The 6,604-nt window shown below is 42.5% G+C and overlaps 1 non-coding gene across 1 annotated transcript; it reads right to left on the bottom strand.

Annotated features, from left to right (window-relative positions):
- Positions 1–5,235: 5,235 nt before the first annotated feature.
- On the bottom strand, positions 5,236–5,342 carry LOC124899042. Its single transcript, XR_007056181.1, has one exon. It is a non-coding gene; the product is annotated as a small nucleolar RNA R71 (small nucleolar RNA).
- Between the last annotated feature and the right edge of the window lie 1,262 nt (positions 5,343–6,604).

Consider the following 6,604-nt stretch of genomic DNA (forward strand, 5'->3'; position numbering starts at 1 on the left):
CCCAAATAACCCACACTAGGATGCTTCCTAGTGTCCTTGGCATGGCTTGATTGATTTTTAGCTCACGGAACCATAAAATTTTTAGCTCACGGAACCATGAGCTATAGCACACTGCTTTGCCCCTAAAATGCCTGTTCATGTCGTTTTTCCCGCTTGACCACCCAACTGGCTCTGCCTACCCAAACGACCTACACTAGGCTTCTTCCAATATCCCTAGAATGTCCTTATTGATTTTTGAACCACAAATTTCCTGGACCCCAGGGCAACCCACAAAATTGTGGTCTATAACACACTAATTTACCTCGAAAATGTCCCGTTTGCATTGTTTGGCCCATTTGACAACCCAAAAGGCCCAACCTACCCTAACGAAATACAATAGGTCCCTCTTCAGTATTTTTGGCCTGCTTCAATTGATTTTAATCCCAAAGCACACCCGGACCCTTGGCCCACCCATGAAACTGTGGGCTATGCACACTGATTTGCCTCGAAAATGCCCCATTCACGCCATTTCGCTCGTTTGACCACCCAAATGGATGCGCCTATCCAAACAACCCATACTAGGCTGCTCCCCAGCATATCTAGTATGCTTTGGTCGATTTTAGGACCACAACATGCCCGGACCCCTGGCCCACTCGCGTACCTGTGAGCTATCACACAAATTTGCCCTAAAAATGCTCTGTTCGCATTGTTTCGCCCGTTTGACCACCCAAATGATCCCGCCTACCAAAACGGCCTATACTAGGAAGCTCGCCAACTTCCTGGAATACCCCAATTGATTTTTGTCCCACGACACACCCGAACTCTGAGCCCACCCACAAAATCGTGGGCTATAGCATACTGATTTACCTCGAAAATGCCCTATTTGTGCCGTTTGGCCTGTTTGACCACCCAAATGGACTTGCCTTCCAAAAACAGCCTATACTACACAACTACTTAGCATCCCTAAACCGCCCCAATTTATTTTTGGCCCACAACACGCCTAAACCCCGAGACTACCCACATAACCGTGGGCTATAGCATATCGATTTTCCTAAAAAAATACTTTGTTCATGCCGTTTCTCCCATTTTACTATCTAAATGGCCCCGCCTACCCCAAATGGCCTACACTAAAACACTCCCCAGCGTCCCTGGCATGTCTCGGTTAATATTTAGCCTACAAAACGCTCGGACCTCAGGCTACCCATACAAATATTTGCCCCAAAAATGCCCTGTTCGCGCTGTTTTGCCTGTTTGACCACCCAAATAGCCCGCCTACCCAAACAGCCCACTCTAGGCCACGCTTCAGCATACCTGGCATGCCCTGGTCGATTTTTGGCCCAAAAATGCCCCATTTGCACTGTTTGGCCCATTTAACCACACAAATGGCCTATCCTACTCAAATGGCCTACACTAGGCAGCTCCCTAGCGTCCCTAGCATGCCCTAATAAAATTTTGACCCACTGTACGCCCAGCCCCTGGTCCACCTACAAAATCGTGGGCTCTAGCACACCGATTTGCCTCGAAAATGCTTTGTTCATGTCATTTTGCTCATTTGAACACACAAATTTCCTCGCTTACCCAAACGACCAACACTAGGTTGCTCCCCAGTGCCCCTGGCATGCCCCAAGCGATTTTCACCCATGACATGCATGGATCTCATGCCCACCCACTGAACCGTGGGATATAGCACACCAATTTACCCTAAAAATGCTTCATTAGCGATGTTTTGCCCGTTTAACCACCCAAATGGCCCCGCCTACCCAAATGGCCCATACTAGGCCACTCTCCAGTGTCTCTAGCATGCCTCGATCAATTTTTTTGCCCACGATACGCCCAAACCCTAGGCTTACCCACGGAACCATGGGTTATAATATATCAATTCGCCCTAAAAATACCCCGTTTATGCCATTTCGCCCGTTTGACCACAAAAACTGCCCTGCCAACTTAGACGACCCATATTAGGTCTCTCCCAGTGTTCCTGGTATGCCCTGGTTAATTTTGGGCCCATGGCATACCCTAAACCCTGGCCCACCCTCAGAACCATAGGCTATAGCATACCAATTTACCCCCAAAATGTCCCATTCGCATCGTTTAACCTCATTGAGCACTCAAATTGCCCTGCCTACCCAAACGGCCCATACTTAGCCACTCGCCAGTATCACTGACATACCTCGATCGATTTTCAGCCTACGGCTTTCTCGGACCTCTGGCCTACCCAGGGAAACATGGGCTATAGCACACTAATTTCCCCTAAAAATACATCATTTGCGTTGTTTTGCCTATTTGACCACCCAAATGGCCCCGCCTTCCCAAACGGCCAATACTAGGCTATTCACCAATGTCCCAGGCATGCCTCGATCAATTTTTTTCCCACGGCATGCTCAAACCTCGAGGCTACCCACAGAATAGTGTGCTATAGCACATTAATTTTCCTCAAAAATGTCCTATTGTTGCTATTTCACCCATTTGATCATCCAAATGGCCCCGCCTACCCAAACGACCCATACTAGGACTCTCCCTAGCATCCATGGTGCTCCATTTGATTTTCTACCCATGACATGCCCAGGCCCCAGGCCCACCTACATAATCGTAGGCAATAACACTCTGATTTGACCCTAAAATGCCCCGTTTATGCCTTTTTGTCTATTTAACCACCCAAATGGTCCCGCATACCCAAACAACCCTCACTATCCTGATATCCAGCATCCCTGGCATACCCTGATCAATTTTTAATACACGACACACCCGAACCTCAGGACCACCCATGGAACTGTGGACTATAGCACACTGATTTCCCCTAAAATGCCCCATTCACATCATTTTGCTTGTTTGACCATATAAATGGCCTCGCCTACCCAAACTTTCCACACTAGGCTACTCCCCAACATCCCTAGCACGCCTTGATTGATTTTTGGCCCACGGCATGCCTAGACCTTGGGCCATGATGTTGGGTATTTTTATGCATTATAGTGTCACTATTCTAGCCCTTTTTAGCCTTGTTTTAAGGATGATTCATGTAATATATTGGTTGATAATGAGATAAATATGTATCAAAATGTTAAAGAGTGTGTTTATGATGATCAAAGTGAATTTCAAACAAGTTTGTACCTAAAAGATTCATTTAGAGTTCAACCCGGAAAACTATCATTACTAGCTTAAACTAGGTGCTTGTCTAGTTGATTCCGTTGAATTCTATTGTGTTTAAGGTGTTCCAAATAGTTTTAATGGGTGATTTTGAGTGGAATAACTTTTTGGTAGTGAGCAAAGTTTAGTTTGAATGAGTGTACAGCTGGAACAATAAGTGAAATATCAATGAGAGCTAGCTTAACTTAGCTCTTGTTTTGATTCATCATTATGAGTAGTGTGTTGTGATTCTCTCTTAATTCGTGTGGAGTGATTGTGTAGGAAGATTTGGGAGCTGAAAAATTATGATATTTTGATGTTAGAAAGGCTTGGAATCCATGGGAAAGAAACCACAAGACAAGGGATCAAGAGGGGAGACTCAACACTTAACCAAAATTTGGAGAGCAACTTCCAGAGGTTCAGGGCGATTTAGAGGCGTTGCCTGACCTGGAGTAGGGATATAGCCAGGTCGATGCCTTTTCTGGAGCGACACTCAACCCAGGGCTCAGCCTTTCCTGGATTGGGGCTATGGACAAGGCGACGCCCTACCCAATCTCGGGCTCAATAACTGAATGTTTCCTTGTCCAATACGGAATTGGCTTGCACCTATACTATAAATACATGTTATATCACGTTTTTACATATCTTTTAGCATATTTTGGAGACCAAGGGGCTGATACAACTCCATAATTAGGTTTTTATTATTTTTATTTAGTTCATTCATGTTTTTAGTCGTTAATTACCAATTTGTGATTACGATTATGACTATGCATGGCTAAACGCCTTTTTCCAAGGTTAAAGCCAAAGACATGATTACTTTTGTTTTGAATTAAGTTTGTTCAATTTGTTTATCATTATTGGTTGTGTGTTCATCTTTGATTTGATTATTTTAAGGACTCGCAACCCTTAGAATACATTAATTGTCTACCTTTTGATCTTGGGAGATGGAATAGGGGATAGAACATGGAGATGAGCAAAGTTTGATTTGTATTCCTTTTTGAAATAAGGAAATCAAATTAGTGTCTAGGATAGGGATGTACTTAGATGCCTTATTTAATTCATACATAGGATGATAGCTTAATAAATTTAATTAAACTATTACATCCCCGCTCAATGATGTAGTTGTAAGGTTCAACTTGGGTAAAGGATTAGAGATCGGGAGATCATGATAACGTAATTAACCCTACGAATCTACAACCAAAATAAGCAAGTTAACGAATGAAATTCGATAACATAGTATGATTGTCAAAAATGTTTTAACCTTGGGTTTTCTTTTATTGATTATTTCAAGATCATTACTTTATGCATTGTTTACTTTATTCGCACAATTTCCAACTCTCTTTCGGTTACTCTTACATTGACTTAATCTAAATTGTGAACTAAAATAGATTTGTTTTTGAATCAAGTCTCTGTGGGATCGATACTTGACTTTCATTAGGCCACTTTACTACTTGATAAGACCATGTACACTTGTGTGTGCGCTGTCAAGGTTTTGGCGTTGCTGCCGGAGACTTGTTATTTGACAATTATTTATTTTGATTTTACTTTTAGATTTATTTGGTGTTTTTATGCTTGGTCTTGGTTTTGTGATTGCAGAAAACAGGTTTTAAGGTTAGGAAACTGGCAAGGGATAGGGATTTAGTTGAACCAAGCACCGAACCTTAACAATACTTCTATCAATAAAGGAGAGACACAATCCGTCTCTCCCAATCCGCAGATAGAAGAAGACCAAGTCGTTCCTGCTCTAATGGCTGAAGAACAAACAACCCATAGGACAGTTAGGGAAGTGGCAGTCCCACTTCCGACGAACTTGGCTTCCCCAATTCAAAGATCCCCTGTTGGGGGAATTTCTATTTAAAGCATAATATGGTGCAACTTCTCATCAACAGTGGACAGTTTGCAAGGATTTCACACGAGGATCCACAAGTCCATATGTAGACTTTCATTGAGCTTACTGATACATTCATTTGGACTGGGGTGAGTACAAATTATGTGAGGCTGAAACTGTTTCTCCATTCACTTTTGAGGGGAGCTAAAAGGTGGTTGAATGCGGAGCCAGCCAATTCAATCATATCATGGGACGATTTAGCCAGAAAGTTCCTTACCAGATTCTTTCCATCAGGCAAGACTGCGAGACTTTGAAGTGAGATAGTGAGCTTCAAACAGAAGCTTGATGAAAATATATATCATGCTTGGGAATGCTTCAAGGACCTTTTTTAGGATTGTCCACATCACAAACAATCCAATAAGGTACTTGTTCATACTTTTGTAGAAACACTTGATCACAATACAAAGATTTTTCTAGATTTACCCATAGGTGGCCAAGGGCTAGAATTGACTTATGATGAGTTGTACACAGTGTTGAACCGCATAGAACAAGGAAATCCAGAGTGGCACTCATATTCTAAAAATGACACAAAAAGAACTGCAGGTGTATTACAGGTGGACCAATTACAACCTTGTCAGCTCAGGTTGCAGCATTACAGAATATAATAAACACTTAGTTTAGTAGACTAAAGTTGGGAGCTCCACAACTTGCAACCACATTCAATGCCATCCAATAAGCTGCAGGTTGGTATGAAGTCTGCGATACTAGTGGTCACTTAACGGCTATGTGTGCTTCAAATCAGAAATCAGTTATGTATGTTGGTAATGCTCAAAGGCCAAATTATGGTAATGCTTACAACATGAAGTGGAAGACTCAGTCGTGGAACACCCAACAACAAAAAATTCAGCAACCACAGGCACAAGGAAATTAGTCAACTAGCAACATCAAAGAAATGTTGGAGCAACTCCTAGCTAGTCAGACACAATTAGCTGCAGACATGAAAAATTCGCAAGCTTCTAGAGAAGCTTAGAGATTCAAGTGGAGAAAATATACCAAGCATTAAATACTAGGCCACAAGGTGGTTTGCCAGCAGATACAGAAAATCCAAAGCAGGTCATAGAAATTAGCTTGAAGAGTGGTAAAGAGCTTCAAGAAGAACCTCCCAAGGCAACAAAGAAGGTAGGTGCAGATTTGACTCCCCAACAGGTTTCTGAAAAAGTTGTTGATGAGTCAAGGAAGTTTGAGTACTTGAAAGAGACAGTTGTTGCTAAGCTAGAAATGAAGCAAGTGCCACCATTACCATTTCCTCCAAGGCAACTTAAAGCGAAGGAGGACACAATGTTTAAGAAGTTCTTTGATACATTCACAGAGCTTCACATAATTTACCTTTGTTAGATGTTTTGTAGGGTATGCCTAAGTATGCGAAGTACTTGAGAGATGTGGTGGCTAATAAGGTGAAAATTTCAGGATGTGCGGGCGATAACATTCACTGAAGAGTGTAGCGCTATAATGATACAGAAAATTCCCAAGAAATTAAGAGATCCGGGGAAGTTTACTCTCCCTATCCAAATTGGGAGTAAAGTGGTCCATGCATTGAGTGACTTAGGGTCTAGCATAAATCTGATGCCCCTATTTTTGTTTGATACATTGGGCTTGGGAAAGCCTAAATCGACC

This window comes from Capsicum annuum, chromosome 5, assembly GCF_002878395.1.
Source record: "Capsicum annuum cultivar UCD-10X-F1 chromosome 5, UCD10Xv1.1, whole genome shotgun sequence".
Classification (NCBI taxonomy): Eukaryota; Viridiplantae; Streptophyta; class Magnoliopsida; order Solanales; family Solanaceae; genus Capsicum; species Capsicum annuum.